Source organism: Chlamydotis macqueenii, chromosome 1, assembly GCF_036417535.1.
Source record: "Chlamydotis macqueenii isolate bChlMac1 chromosome 1, bChlMac1.mat, whole genome shotgun sequence".
NCBI lineage: Eukaryota > Metazoa > Chordata > Aves > Otidiformes > Otididae > Chlamydotis > Chlamydotis macqueenii.
In genome coordinates, this window is record NC_141556.1 from 120,871,542 (window position 1) to 120,887,678 (window position 16,137).

General features: G+C 43.0%; 1 protein-coding gene across 3 annotated transcripts in view; it reads left to right on the forward strand.

Moving 5' to 3' along the window:
* The first annotated feature begins 7,310 nt into the window (after positions 1-7,310).
* The window catches only part of PKNOX1 (PBX/knotted 1 homeobox 1), a 52,675-nt gene continuing 43,848 nt past the window's right edge, over positions 7,311-16,137 (forward strand). For 2 of the 3 annotated variants that reach the window (XM_086765858.1, XM_086765877.1), the window contains exon 1: positions 7,311-7,440. The gene's annotated coding sequence lies outside the window, so the exon portion shown is untranslated. Of the gene's footprint in view, positions 7,441-12,888; positions 12,988-16,137 lie in introns of all 3 variants that reach the window. The other variant, XM_086765868.1, reaches the window with a different exon arrangement.

Below are 16,137 nucleotides of genomic sequence, written 5' to 3' on the forward strand. Positions count from 1 at the left end.
AAAGGCTGACTTAGGTAGTCTAACTCCAAGAGAGGCTCACTGGTGAGCAAAAGGACATTATAGAATTGCAATCTGTAAATGAGCTCAAAAAAGGGAATAGAGAAATTAATGGAGAAGTCTGCCAGTGGACATTGAATACAATGGTCTGATTGCAACTTCTGGTTCAAAAAGGTGGTAAACTATTGACCCCAGGAGCTCTTGAGATACACCAGAGGAAGGCTGACACAGTTGTTTTCATGTTTCTTACACTCTTTCACTAAGCACTTACCACTGGCCACTGTTGGACTCAAGGAAGTTTGACCCACATGTACACGTGGAAGGAAGGATTGCCCTGCAGTTAAGAACTGGGTGCCAGCACGGTCCATCCAGGCTGTCATGCGTGCACATATTAGCCTTGTATTCGGATGAGAACAGCCCTTCATGTTGAGGAAGAGCCCGAAAGCATCAATGGGAATGCTGCCCCCAACATCAACCATCGGCTGATCCAGATCCCGGTCCAAATGCATGACTGCTCCAAAGAGGAAGGGATTCAGCTAGAGGTGGTGGTAGGAATGTGTGTCATATCTGGAATGACAGTGTGGATGTGGGCCTGGAGGATATGCTGTAAGTACTGCAGTGTGGACCATCAGAGACGAGCTTGTCTACTTTCAGCCCATGGTAGTTTCCACAAATCCCAACTTGGCGGAGACGAGAAGGAGAATGTTTGTGGAACACTTCTGCCCTTGGCATTTTCCTATTTGCTTTTAGCTCAGTGCAGACGTTTGTGTGGAGCTCAGCTTTTCTTTTGCTTTGTGCTAGGAGCTCAGGTGCCTGGCTAGACAGTTGCATTAGGCAGCAAAGCACCTAATCCTCGCTGAGGGCCACCTAATCCTCTCAGTTTAATGACCTTCTACTCCTTCAGATAGTCCCTTCTTTATTTTTTTCTATTTGTTCAGCAATTTATTTCTTTCCTCTTCCATTTGCAAAACAGTGTCGGGAGCAGGCTGGCTGGCTGGCCATTCTCATTGCCTGTTACCAATGCCTCTCAGTTCTTCTAGGCTCCAAAATGCAGAAACCCATAAAAGCAGCTGGAAGTAAATGAGTAATGGAGAGGAAAGACAGGTCTCTATAGACTGAAGAAAGTGCTCTGTAGACCGCTGTTTGAGAACTTCTCATTAATGCTTCCTGGTTATTTTTTCTGCATTTCACTTTGCTGAATCCAAATCCCGCTCGCTCACGCTGATGGGAATTGTTCCACTGATTTCTGTAAGAGTTGGATCTAGCCCCTAGTTTGGAAGGTAAAACTAGTCTCACTGGTTTTCTTTTATTTCAGTTGGTTTCACTTTCTGCTTCTCAAGTCCCAGAATAACGGGAAAGCATTCACAGTCCTCCATGGTGAGATTCATACAAAATATTCTCTTTTTACGTGTTTTTTTTTTTAAATAAAAATCAAGATGTGTATTAGCAAGTCCACCTCTGTCCTTCTGACTCTGCTTTTCTGCCCCTCTGCCCGTTTTTTTTGCTCTCCTGCCTTTCCACACTGAGGTAAATGAAAATATATTTTTAAGTATAACACATTTTTGAAGAAACTTTGCAGCCAAACGACAAGATGCTCTCAACTTTTGGCATCATTAAAAGCAGACAGTTTGCTCTCAGAAGGTAATCTGTTTATAGTATCTCAAGTAGAAAAAAAGATACGTTGGGTTGTGAAAGATGTTTGTTCCATCACCATGGAAGTCCTCATGCAGTTTCCAGGGCAAGGCATTGCATGTGGGGAGGTGACAGTGGATTTCTACATTACAGCTCAGTCTTCAGCATTTATGTAGAAGCTGTACTTTTATGATGAGCTCTTTTTCCTAAAATAGCAGTTTGTTCAAATTAACATCTCTGATAGCAGAAAGCGAGTGATGTAGACTGTGGTACTACAGAAGGAAACATTAGCTTATAGAGCTTTGGGGTTTTATCCTCCAGATCACCTAAAATTCTTTCCAAGTAACGTGTTAAGATATTGGTAATGAAGTGACTCAACCCTATAAACAGATGGAGTGAAGTAGTATGCAGCCAGTGATTCAGCTAATGCACAGCTCTGGAAATTCAAATTTGACTTAACAAGAAGAGAAATGTTGAATAAGAGATTTATAATTTTTCCTTTTTTTGAAGGAGGCTTTAAGTACATTGGTTTTTTTTCTAATGAAAAGAGAGGGTAGAAAAACACAGGGCAATAATAGCTTATTGAAAGGATGGCATCTTGATCCTCACACAGAAACTCCTTGCAGTAGTACTGCACTGCAGAGCCAGCTCTTGGTCCGAGCCCAAGTTCTGCTGTGGGACATGAGCTCTTAATTTCTCCAGAGGGAGTGTTCCCAGCTGAGTTACACGGATCTCCATGATCTAGTTCAAGCAAAAGCTTGCCATTTATTTAGACTGAGTTAACTCATTAATTTCAACTTTAAAATCTTAAAAGCCATATCCATTATAAAATAAGCTACACAATTTTCCCAGGCTCCTCCTATACCATGTAAAGTTGTGGCTGCAGATGTGAATGTGCTGTGCCTGCAAAGAGGGTGTGCAGAGGTTGCTTTTTGGAACGCTCTCCAAACAGCCAGAGGATGTCTAAGTCATTGACATGCTTGATTACATTTTTTTTTTCCCTTGGAGTGACAACAGAAGAAACTGGTTTGCTGCAGTGGCCTCCCATTGTTAAGAGATCAGCACTTAAAAACTCACCTAATTATTATGGAAATCTGGGGAAAACCCGGCTCTGTTTAGATTATTCCAGTCTTATCACTTCAATTACAGTCTTTATTCAATAAGTTATGAGAACAGATTACTGCCACCTGCACGGAAGCCCATCCCTTCACCTCTATGTAAATGTTTCCTTTGCAAGCACACAATCAAGAGCCATGAGAAGTCTCCTTTTTCTGAATAGGTTAAATGCATATGAATGTTATATTATGCACACAGTTGTAATATTTAGAACTAGGAAATTACTGAAGGATGTCAGAGTAAGCCTAATTTGTCTAGCAACTGCACGTAGGATCCAGTTTTGCCATCCAATACATTTACACAATCCTACAATCACTAAATTGCAACGGAAAGTGTGTTTCAGAGAACAGATCTGGGAGAACGCTTTTCTCATTTGGTGAGACAGGACCTTCATAGCTTAGTGTTTGCAAATATTTGGTCCAACTGTGAGGAGTGCTCTTCTATATCTGGGACTGTTCTCAGTAACCAAGTAAGGTCCTGACCCTACAAACACACCTGTGCATGCTTTAAGTAATGCGCTGTACTTAATGAGCATATTTAATATGTACAATGTGAAGAAAGTAACACAAGTTTGAGAATCTGAATATTCTGTTATTTGCAGTGACAAGCCTAAATATTATAGAACCTCATTTTTATGCACTTGTAATTTGCGATGACAAAATATTAAAATGGCATTTCATGGCATGTAGCTTTTGCTTTTTTAGAAAAAAAAAAAAAGCAGCCCTCTCACCATTGCATTTAAGTGAGTACATCCATACCAATGCAAGTTCAAAGCATAAAACTACATCAGTTGTGCAATAACCCTTATAAAATATGCAGTACGGAGAATTTCCTCATGATTGCTGTCTTCCGTCCTGTGTACTTGCAGAACTGATAAGGGACAACACAGTTTGTTTGGGCAATTATAAACAAAGAAAGAAAGGATACGTATCCTTTCCCTTTTTGTCTGGTAGGGTTTTTTGTTTGCCTTTGAATCTTTCATCTCAGTTCCTTCTTCATTCTTTTCCCCTGCTGCTCCTCTCTTCCCAGCTCCTTCTGTTTTCCAAATGTTGCAAGCTTCTCTCAAAAGCCTTGTCATTTTTAGCGCTTTTCTTAAATCTTCATCTCCTGGAGTCATTTCAGCTGTGATATTTTAAAAATTAAGCTTAGCTTTCCAGCCTGCAGAGGCTGTATCAGACAGAACTGAAGATAAAATGAAAAGCAGGGACCTTTTGACTGGTTTGGAACAGTGCGTTCAGTGAGTTTAGAGATGGGCAGCTGGAAGGCACAAGTGAGATTAAACGTGATTTTTAGGTTACTTTCTGATGGGAACGAGATTTATATGGTCATGTCATGTAGGTACAAGTATATTTTGGGGAGTATCCATATCATTTAATAACATTTGAACCTAGCGATTTACTCCAGATAGGATTAAAGCTGTCAGAATAATTTAGTTTCTGTAACTTCCACGGAAATATGTTGTGGAGCAGGGAAGATGTATCATGTACTCCTTGAATGATGGAAAGTCTGCAGCAGGAGCCTTTAGGCAACAGCATCCACTGACTAAAGAGAGACCTTAAGTACACCACAACTTCGGAAGAGATTTCGGTGAAAGCCGGCACCTTAGACCCTAACATTACCAAACCATGAGGCACAAACATGTGGGGAACCACACTTTCTTAACTCTGGTGCTTGGGGAGTCGTGTGCTTTAAGACTGAGGGAGTTAGAACATTTATTGCTATGATGAAAAGCGTAAGAGGCTGAAGAGAGTAAAGGATGGAGCAACCTTAATTGCAAAGGAGACCAAGAGATGGGATTACTGGGGTGAGGGGAAGGCAGCAGATGAGGAATTTCTACACCTGTAGTGTGTGAGAGGGGAGCTGGGAAAGAGCAAGTGGCAGGCAGGAAGGAAAGAAAGAGTAAAGGGAAAGAGGAGAAGAAAGGAAAATTAAAGTTGGAAAAGGCATCAAGAAAGCCTTTGAAGATCACTGAGAGAAGAGATTAAACAAAAACTAAATTGGTTTGAATTTAATCTGTGCTTTCTCAGAAGAAATCAGTGAACTCTTATCCAAAGAAGTGCAGGCAAGGCAGAAAGAGAATAAAGGGTTTGCAAGGAGAATCAAATTTGAAGAAGAGGCAGGTCTGGGCCTGAGAACCAGTTACTTTTAAGCACTGGTTAGTGAATGTGTCACTAATGAACGTGTCAGGGATAATGAGAGATGAAACTTGTGGTAGAAGAAGCCAGCCAGTTCCTGGCCACAGGAACTCTATTAGAGATGTTGTTACATGGCGAAAGAGGAGAAATAGAGAAAGAGGCTCTTGTGAGTAAGACAAACTAAAAGTTTGTTGTGGTTTAGCCCTAGTCACCACACAGTTTCTCGCTCACCCTCCCCAGCGGGATGGAGGAGAGAATTGGGAAGAAAGGAAAACTTGCAGATTGAGAAGACGACAGTTTACTAGAATAGCAAAGGAAAATTACAGTAATAAAATATAAGGATACTAAAATATACAAAATGAATGATGCACGATTTCTCACCACCCAATGTCCCAATGACTGATACAGCCCATCTCAAGCAGCGATCATGGAAACAAAACTGAGCAGCAAGCAAAGGAGCAAGACGGAGTCAGCAAGGGAGAGAGATGCCCCCCCAGCAACCCCCACTTGTATACTGAGCTTGACGTTTGCGGCATAAAATACTGTCTTTGGCCAGTTTGCATCAATTATTCTGGCTGTATCCCTCCCACTTTCCTGCGCCTACATATTAGCAAGACTTGGGAAGCCACACAGTGTCCTTGGTCTCATTAGCAGCAACTCATAACATCCGTGTGTTTATCAACATTCTTCACATCTGAAATCTAAAACAGGTCAGCCGCTGAGAGGAAAATTAACTCCATCCCTGCCGAAACCAGGACAAAGTTGTATTTAAAAAAAAAATCTTGTTTATATAAGTCATTCACATTAACTTTGAGACCTGAGTCACACACCTGAGCACTCTGGATTAGCATCGTTCATTTTCTTTCCCACTCTCTCTGCTGGGTGTACAAGTTCTTTCTCTGTTCACAAGCCTGACTTCCACATGGTTCTGACTGTACAAGGAAAAACGGCTTGAGAACGAACTCCTGTAAAGGCTCCAGACGGTCTAGCAAGATGATGAAGCGACGGTTTTGTTAGCGGACAAATGGTGGCAGTGTGCACAGAGTGACTAGATTCCTGAAGACCGAGAGCAACTATGTTGGCTGAGCAGGGTCTTGACACAGCAGTTACACTCGGAGGGCTGAAGGCAGAGCTGGCTTGCAGGAACATTTCAGTAGCCGTTTCTATCGCCAGTCTATTAGCCAGATCTTCTTTCCTGGCCCAGGAAAGTGTTGTATGAAACAAACTAGGTGGCTTGCTACTATTAAACCAACAGAAAGAAGGGCATGGACCTTGAAAAACTGTAGGTCATTCCCAGTTTGTAGGGATACAGGATAATCCAGTAGATTCTCAGCTGCTCTTCTGCAGAGGGACTACAAAACCTGAAACTAAACCTGCTTCGGTTTTGAGCTGAGCTTCCCAAGATGAGATTTGCTCTGTATGTATCAACTTCTGCCCTCCCCTTGGTCGCTTTTGCCCCCAGAGAGAGAGGGAGAGGTTGCTAAGATGATCTTTCAGATGTCTTAAGAACGAGGAGCAAGGCAGAGACAAGAGATCATCTCAGTGACCCGACTGCAAGGTCTACGTTCCAGCCCTTTCGCACAGCAGAGAAGCAACACGGGATTTTTAACTATCCCAACGGCAAAATGGCTAAGCCACAAGGCACGCCTCTGTCAGAAACCAAATCTCCCCGATTCTCCTGCTCCTTACTTAAGAAGAGTTCAGGGAAACAGGGCCAGTTTAATGGTGGTGGAACGGGAGGGAAGAGCTGTGATAGCGCTGTTTTCTTCCAAGTAGAGAAAGGAAGCAGAGTTTCAGTAAAAGGAAGAAATCTGTACCCAGCACCTTTATTTCGGGTGAGGGCAGGACCTCAGGTCCTGGGGATACACTGGGTGCCGTGCAGGGTCGCCCCTCACTCAGAGCCTCCTGTAGGACCAGGGTTTGGGAGACAAATGGGGGCAGGTTTGGCAGAGGAAGGGTCACAACATGGCAGAGGACCTGCCCAGCAGTTTGGCCAGGCAGTTGCACCACACACACAGAAGGCAGAGGAGAGGTTCCCCCCGAGATTTTGGGACACATGCCGGCCACAGCCTTCGGGGAGGCCTCCCTGGCTGAACAGAGGAAGACGCTGCCGGCCCCTGCCTAACGGCTACCGCCCTCTCCCCGCGTGGCCGAGCCGCTTGGTATCTCCCTTCTTCCCCCACTAACCCCCCCCCCAGGAGATGGTTTCGCCTCCCCCCCTCTCCTACCCGGGGGAGAGGCGGGGCCGGGCCCGCTCCTGCTTCCCCGCCCCCTTCGTCCATATTCATGAGAGCGAGCCGGGAGGTGCCGGCGTAGGGAGGTGGCGCGCGGCAGCCCCGCCCCGCGGCGGGGCGGGGCTGCCGCGCGCCACCTCCCTACGCCGGCGCGTGCCCCGCCCCCCGCGGTGAATATTGATGAGGCGTGATGCGCGGCGTGGTGTCGTCTCGGGCGGCGCGGCCGCTGATTGGTCGGGTGCGTGTGTGCGCGGTGACGCGTGTCGCGGCGGTGCGGGTCCCGATTGCTGCAGCCGCTTGTCAGTGTGACGAAGATTGGCACCCAGGTAAGCGCTGTCACTCAAACCCGCTTCCCAGCCAGCCAGCCATCCATCACGGCGCGCCCGCCGCCGCTGCCGCCGGCCGGGCCCAGGCGTACCACCAGACCGTGGGGGGGGTGGTTTGGGGAAGAAGCTAGAGGCGGGGGGGCGAGCGGCGAGCCCGACACGCCGAACAGCGGGGAGGGGGCACCCGCACTCCGCAACTCGCCCAGAGGGGGGTTAGGGGCGGTGGCGGGCCGGCGCGGGGAGGGGAAGGAGTTGGGGGGGGGGAGCAAGGAAAATTCTGGAACGGCCGCCGTGTAACCGTTGTCGCTTGTGGGCGCGCGTCGGCGGGGGCGCGCAGGCGCCGCGCGCGCGGGGAGGGAGGGGAGGGGAGGGGAGGCGAGACGGGGCGCGAGGGAGCGCGGGCCGCTGCTCGGCGCCGCGCGGAGGGGACGCGGCGGCCGGAGGAGGAGGAGGAGGGGGGGGGGGGGGGGGGGGAGGAGGAGGAGGAGGAGGGCGAGGGGAGGGGGGAGGCGACGTGATACTTAAAGGGCCAGCGCCGTCTTGGCAGGCGTTCCTCTTAGGGGGGCGGGGAAGGGGCTCTCCGGCGTCCTCCTCGCCCCCGTCGACCCGGCCCAACCCAGCCCAGCCCGGGGAGCCCTCGGCGCCCTCGGCCGTGGCGAGGATCAAACCGCCGCGGCAGCTGCCTCCTCTCCGCACCTGCCCCGGCCCGAGAGCGGGGGGGGGGGAGGCGGAGGAGAGGGGCTGCCGACGGCAGTTGGGGCGCTGCGGCCGCGCATAGCCCCCGTGGCGGCGCCGTGGGGTGCCGGCGGGGGGGCGGTGGTGGCCCCCTGCCCTCCGCCCTTGGTGCAGCTTCGGTGGCGGCGCGGAGCCCGGCCCCGGCCCCCGGGAGAGCGGGTGCTGGCGTGGCTTTGGCTGTGCTTCCCCCTCCCCGCCGCCTCCCCTCTTATTCATAGAAAGCAGATTCTGTTAGCGGCTGGCACTTGGGGCAGTGTGCGCAGTTGTGGCGTGAGGTGGTTTCTTCCTCTTATTTTTTTTTTTTTTTATTTTTGATGTGACCTCATTGTCTCTTGGCTCGGTTACGAGTAGAGGCTTCTTGACACCTAGACCGAAGCTTCCTGAGTGTTTACACAGCCGCAATTAGGAGCTGAAACTTGACATTGCCCAGAGGCCCTGCTTATGATGTGTGTAAACAATAATAAATCAAGTGCTGGTTTTATCCTGAAATATTGCCTCAATTAGCCACATGTCCCAGGTCTCCGTGGAGTAGTTGATAGCTTTCCTTCATTCCCGTAACACCAGCTGGATGGCCCAGAGTTCGTCAGTTAAAAATATCAGTAGTTCAGACGTCTGTGTGATACTCCTCAGTATAGCTTATCACTATCTTTTAAAATTATTTCTTAAATATTTCTGTTGTCCTAAATGGGAACATGTAATGGCATTTTAGAGACACACTCACAGTATTTTTTTTAATCTGCTGCAGTTTGTGACCTCTTTTTGTCAGTTCCATGGAAGTAAATGACTAATACGGTTTTGGGAGGGAGAATAAGACTCCAGGTCTTGTATGATACCCTTATAAGTGAATTTTTATGCTATGCAATGAATTACTTCCCCCCCCCACCCACCTTCCCCCCCCCTCCCCCGTCATATGCAGTTAAGAGCTGTCCAGGCAAGATTCATTTGTGTCCTTGCCCCTATTTGGAATATGATTTGTGCACTCCATTAAGCAGACCACAGAAATGGGGAGCATGGACGGTATGTTCTGGTCTGTGGATGCTGGAAATACTTGAGCCAGTATCCTATGGAGAGTGGCAGGAGGGTGTAAGTCACTGTCAATGTATGCTAAATGTATCCTCTAATTATTTTTTTAAAAGCCAAGGAATTCTTTCTTAGTCTTTACAAAAACATGCACATCTAGTTAGTTCATAATACTGTTCCTAGTTTTATTCTAGAGCATGCTCTGCACAAAGTTTCACCGGTGTAGTTTAGTTGTTACAGTTCCCCTAATCAAACATAGCTTAAGAAATTTATGCACCTCGCTATTCTCCGTATTGTGAATACACTTATAGGTTATTTCCTTTCCTCTATGGGATATAAACTGTTTATCGTCTACCTATGCTATGGTGTTATATCCCTTTAGTTATGTGTGTGCAGTTAAAGTGATAGTTTCTGCAGTTGGGGAAGCACCAAAGTCTTGTTTAAGACTGAGTCCTGGTTAGTCCCTGTTGGCTGCATGTACACGTTTCATGGATTATGCTAAACCAGGAAACAAATGGTTGTGATTGTATCCGAAGTCCTTCTATGTACTTCCAGACCTTGTCATCACTAGAGTATCAAGCAACAGCAAATGCACTTTGAGTGCATTTTCTAAATAACTCCCTAAAATAAAATTGCAGAATTATCTTTTTCTGAGTCTGTGTGTAGCCATATGTAATCATTACATCTAAGTTTTTAAAAACTGGTGAGGAAGAAAAACCCAAAACATTTCACATTTGATTCAGTCGAAGAAACAGTTTCGCACTTCTTGGTATGTCATTGCTTTCCGTCTGTCCAAAATAAGTAATTCTGGTTTTCCATGTATGTTCTGTCTTTAGTTTACTTTATGAAGTGTTTAGTGTGTTTTTACTGTTGATTGTTAGCACTTTACATATTTTCTTGTCATCTTATGATTAAAGTATCCACAGGAAAACTTCAGTGTAGGTTTCACTATGTTTTCTTAACATAAGCATCGATTAAGTGGTGAAAGGCGTAGCTCCATTTACTTAATTTGCAAGGTAAAGATAGATATTGTAGAGACTATTGCACTGAGACTTTGAAGACTGATACTGTTCATTCTCATCGATCTCCTGAGTGATTTTGGGTCATGCATATATATATATTTTTTTTTTAATGTGTGCCTGTGTATCCTTCTCTACATAAACTGAACAATAATACTGTCTCATATCTGAAGTGGGTCTTATTATCGTGTAGTTAAAGCAATGTGCTGGACTGGAATTTATCTTGTTACCATTTCCTATGTGCTAATAGGAAAACCGACATTTGTGTATGTTGTTACGGTTGGTTGGGGTTTTGTTTGGTATTTGGAAGTTTCACCTTGGCATGTAAAAAGTTAGTCTAATATTAAATAACTTAAAGCCTTGATTTGTACTCTTTCTTAATCTAGAAACAGTTTTAAAGATTTGGATTGTCTTTTGAGGATAAAAATAACATTTTAAAACTAACTCCTAGCAGTCTTCCATTAGTGCAACTGAAAACAGTTTTAAATTAATGAAATATACATGTTTATTCTAAATATTTCAGTCTTATAAAATAGATATGTCTTCTAGAAGCTGTACTTTCTTTTTCAGAATTTTGCTTTCCAACTGTATTTTTTTTCATACCTTTCCCTGTATTGTAAATGCAGTGCTGTCATAAAGTCATAATAATTCTGATTGCTACCACAGCAAGTTTAAAAGTGTTTAGGAGCAATTCAGTTTCCTGGAAATGAGTAACTCTTTTGCTGTTATTAAGCCCTGTACTAACGGCCAAGTGTGAATGATCCACAGAACCGCTATTGGGATAGTGAACTGCTTGTTCTAATGGCTCTGTTAATGTCCTGAATAAAGGGAGATGTAGTCCAAATTGTATTTCAGAATATTGTGTAGTGGCCTGGGAGCCAAATGTTACCTCTCCAAAACTGGCACACATGTGAAAGCTTACAATAAAGCAGATTAATATTTTTATTTTGGTGTAAGTAAGACTGAATTATTTTTTTTGTGTGAAATATAAAATTCCACAAATGTTACTTCTCTCTTGCAGCAGCTGGTTGCTTCAGTCTCACTTGTTGAAAGTGTGTAGGTTCACAAATGATAAGTCTCGGGGGGGGGTATTTTACTGCAGCTCAATGCTGTACAAAATGTAAAACAACTTACTGCTCTTCTAAGCGAGAGTATTCCAAGAGCAAGGAAAAAAAGCTGCTGATAGAGTTTTTTCCTTTGCAAACTTGCTGCCAGATGTTACCGAAGTATTTTACCCAGGCCATTATAGCTCTCCCTAAGATAACTGAGTGCTGAAATAGCCAAGTTTGTTAGCAGGTTCTTCACTTCGTTCAGTAAGATTGTTTCATGTCATAACTGTAGAACATGGGTATCATCAAATGGAACTAGGAGTGGGGTAGAAGATAAATGATGACACCAAGAATTTGGAAATAAAGATCTTTGTTGTTAATGGAGCACTGACATGTTTTTACACAGTTGGTAAAGGGCAGTAACTTGGTTCCCCTGTCAGCAGTGTGGTGATACCAAGGAGTGTATATTACTGAAGGACAAAAAGAAAGTTGGTGTTAGAAGTGGAAATAAAACTTAGGTCTGCTTGTCATCACATGCTTGCTTATCATCCTTCATATGAACATGCTTGCTTGTTTTTAATCTAGCAACTACTCCAAGCCATGTTCTCATTTTTTTTCTATATATGTGTATGAAAGATCTATTTGCTGTTAAACAGGAAGGCCATTTAACTACTTAGACAGTCAAAAGGTGATTTTTGGAAATGGGAGCTGACTGACTGTGATAATCGTGTAGTATCCCTTAGCCTGCTGCACATATGGGTCTTTAACTAAAAGAGGGATTTTTTTTTATTTTTTTTTTTTTTTTTAAAACCACCAGGTCCAATTTATATTTTATATGTGAGCTTTTGGAATTGCCTGTTTTTTTTCTTAAGGACATAGGAAGCTAGAAAATGCGGCTGTACTTCACATCCTGCTTAGCTCGTTTTCAAATTAGGTAGCAAACAAAACAAAGGGAAAAGGATATTGTAATAATTATTACTGAAAAATAAAGTCCAAGTCTTTTATGTTCAAAGGAAGCAGAGGCATTTATGAAACAGAAATTGGATCATTATGCATGTTTTACATGCCTAGAGAATAGGGGAACGAAAAAGTGTATGCTATGTTGTATGTTTTATAACTAAGGAACTTGAACTTCCAGGTCACTTTATGATCACGTAATTTATATATGTTCTAGCCTGTCTGTGTGTGTTGTAGACCATGATAGTAGCGATGCCAGCAGTAAGGTTACCTGGCTTTTTTTTTTTTATTTTGAGGTGTTGTTTTTAGTAGCCTATTTCTTAGTCATACTGAAATTTGCCATGATGAGTATGCTTGAGCAGAAGTATTCTGGAAACTTTAAGCTAAAATGACTCAACGTTTTGAAAGTGACTTTAAGAGAAAGTAAATGTGTTAATTTAAATGAGGGGGGAAATGCTTGTTTGGCTTATTTAAGAGCATATCAGCACTTCAGTTCTGGAATTCAGCCTTTCAAAGGAGAGAGGGGAAGAGAGTGTAAACATTCACACATAGCGTATGGCTGTTCCTTGAGAAACTTAACAAATATCAGCTCTTTAAAAACTGGTTCACACATGTTACGCAGCAAGTATCTTTTAACTAAACTATCTGAATATTCCATCTAACACCAGTATCTTCCTGTCTGCTGGTCCTTGCATGTCACCTGACTGTGTAGTCATCATCTGGACCAAGTAGTTAAGCATGGTGCATCCCACAGCAGTAGGCGATGGGTAAGTTTAATTCTAAATAGTCTGTCTTTATCTGTGCTTCTCCCCCAACCCCAAAATGCTTAGGCAGCGGTTGTGCTCATGGAGGGATGAAGAGTGGTGTTTGGGGAGAGGCAGGGGACAAAGATTGAAGCTTGGTGGAAACACAGGTAGGCCCAGGAACCTGAAAAGGATGGTACTAGCAAAATTACAAGTGGTCAGAAGTGGCGGGAATGAGAGAGGGCAGGAGGTGAGAAAGAGGATAAGCTGTACGTTGGTGTGGAAGGAGCAGTGGGGAAGGGTAGTACAGGGCTGAAGAGCAGGCTGAATGTAGATAGAAAAGTAAGGGAGCTTGAAGAGCATTGGCAGCAGGAATTGAACACAGCACATTTTCCTTGCAAAAACTACTTGAACTGATTGTTTCTGGTTCAACACTGCTAAAGAGTTGTGGACAAAGTGGAGCAGGAAAGGAAGAAATTATTATTTAATCACAGTTTTGCAAATAAAATAACCGTTCACTTTACAGCCTAAACTTAGTAGCAAAAGAAAATTGTTCATGGGGAGAGGGAAGATTCTGAAAAAGTTACTGACCCATTGGAACAGAATTTGACAGAGTTGCAGGACCAGGATTTTGTGTCACTTAAGTTTATTCAGATAGTCCAAGTTAATACTTGGTTCATGGACAGGCTCATTATTTCTGAAATCGTAAAGGGCATAAAAATTAAATAATTGACAGTGGAACATCTTAATCTTGATGAAGTGTTTAAATGCCAAAAATGAGTAGATGGGATTTTCTTATACATTCAACATCTTGAGTCCATTATAAATGCAGTTATTAGTTAAATAAAACTCTTCATCATCCTTTAACTGTACTTCAGTAGCATTAGGAATTCAGTCTTTCATGGAAAGAATCATTAGAAACTTTCATGGTTTTATAATAAAAATGTTGGAAAACTTACACATGCTTGCATAAACTGCTTGCTAACATTGTAAAGTATTCAATAGCAATAAAAGCATAGTGAGATCAGTGGTTATTCTGTGTCTTCTTTATGAAACCGCATAGTATAAACACAAAACAAGATTAATTTCAGTCATAGTTTATTGGGTGCTGATTCAAATAATGATTAAAATAAAATTTCGCATTGCTTTGGTTTAATTTGCCTGGAAGGATGTGATAAAATGAGTGTCTCCAGAAGTAAGAGATTCACTACATGCTCGAGCAAAGGTTTCAACGGCAAAGGACCAGAATCCTGTCTAGCACATACGCAAACTTGTTATTTATCCATGTGGGGAATGCTGAGGAAATGTGGAGGGTGGAGTTGTCTTTTTTTTTGTTGTTGTTTTCTTTTTTTTTTTAATGAAATTGTGTTTGAAGAAGTAATTAAATATCATTAAGTAGGAAATTTGTACCAGAATCAGTTCCAGCCGTAGGACTGCGGATGCGTGGCCTCGGGTATGTAAGGGGTTTTTGGTAGTCTTTCTAATGCAGACTTTCTAATGCATGTTAGCGGCAAGGCTGTCCTCTTGATTTTTGCACCTAAAATGTTATGATGACAGCACACTGGGTGAATACAGAGTGGAAGAGAATACTTTTCTGTCCTGTGACAAGTAGATATGTGTGAGGATTCACAGGCAAAAACCATAAAAAGTCCTTCAGTTTGCAGTGTTAACAATACGGAAAAAAAAAAGGTAAAGGAATCTTCATTTACTATGGGAATACTGGAGATGAATGAGGGAGTGATGGGAAATATTTTTGCTCCCTCATACCCTAATCCCTTGAGAATCTTGGAGCGATTAAAGAAGGGAGGTTTCCTTTCCCCGAAGTTTTGTTTTCCTTTTACCAAAATTTCTGTTTAGTCCCCTTAATTCCTTACTTTTACTTTATGGAGCTAATAAAGCAGGGTCAAATTACAGTGTGAAATGGGTAGGAGAAATTGAGATGCTGCGGGAAGTTACTTGAATTTGAGAATCTCTTAATAGTTAGAGGAATGAGATTTTCATTTTGCAGAAGGTAGGAGAGCAAGCTGAGGATTTCCTTCTGCAATGCCAAGGGCTACCTGGAGGGAGGACACCTAGCATACTGAGGTGACATTATTTTATGACTAGGTTGGATAGGGTTTCTCATCTTTCTCTTCCTTGTTGTTAAGAAGCGCTATGTAACTGGCAGTTACATGAACCATGAACATGAACCGTGATTATGCATGCTTTCCAAGAAATGTGCTGGTGTAAACACAAAGGATGCATGCAGAATTAAGGAGCTGAAGTTCTTCAGAAGACCCAGATGCCCTTAATTCTACTTCTGTTGTTGTGCCTTGAGAAATTTATATTATCTTACGCATCCTTAATATCCATTTTATTAGTTACCGCATATGCAATTTTGGCTTGTGAAGCGGCACATTTTTTATGATACTTTTTTTTTCATTTTTGGTACTTGCAAATAGGGGAATTTCCAGAATTCCCTTAAAATACTAAAAGCAGACTACACACAAGGAGTGAATCGCTAAAGGAACGCACATCTCTTCCTGAGATGGCTTGGTTTTTGTCATGCTGTGTGACATTGTGTGGTGATGCTTGGAGGATAGTTTATGATATAAATACTTAGTATCGCTTGTTAAGTTCTGAAATGGGATTATATGAGAAGAGGATGCTATGAAAGATTAATGGGAAAAAAAAGCGGTATATGTAGTGTTGGAGAGGTCTTGCTGAATAAAGTTAGTGTTATATAGTGTATATGTTCAAAATCCTGCAGGCAAGGAAAGATTGATGATAGCTTGTAGTGTAGCCTGTATTTCTGAAGAAATTTAACTTCAATGTGGTGAATTTTAATTTATTTTTAATTTTCAGTTTCTTTAAGTATAATGCATTCAGTTTTTTAATGTAATCACATATTCATCAAGATCAATATATAAATAACTTTATTGCACCACTAACAATAAAAGGGAAAAAAAATTACACAAAGTAAATCTCACTTTACTGCAACTGAAAATTGGTTTTGTGGCTTTTTAGGGCTTGTCTCCCAGGGAAATGGTCAGCATAGCTGTTGTGTAATAACTGTGTAGCTGTATCTATGTAGAGCAACTCCCTGAGGCTGGTATTATATTCCTGAACAGGAACATTATCTTTCAAAAAGTATAATATTCTAAATAATGGCTATACTTTGTGAGTACGTAAGAT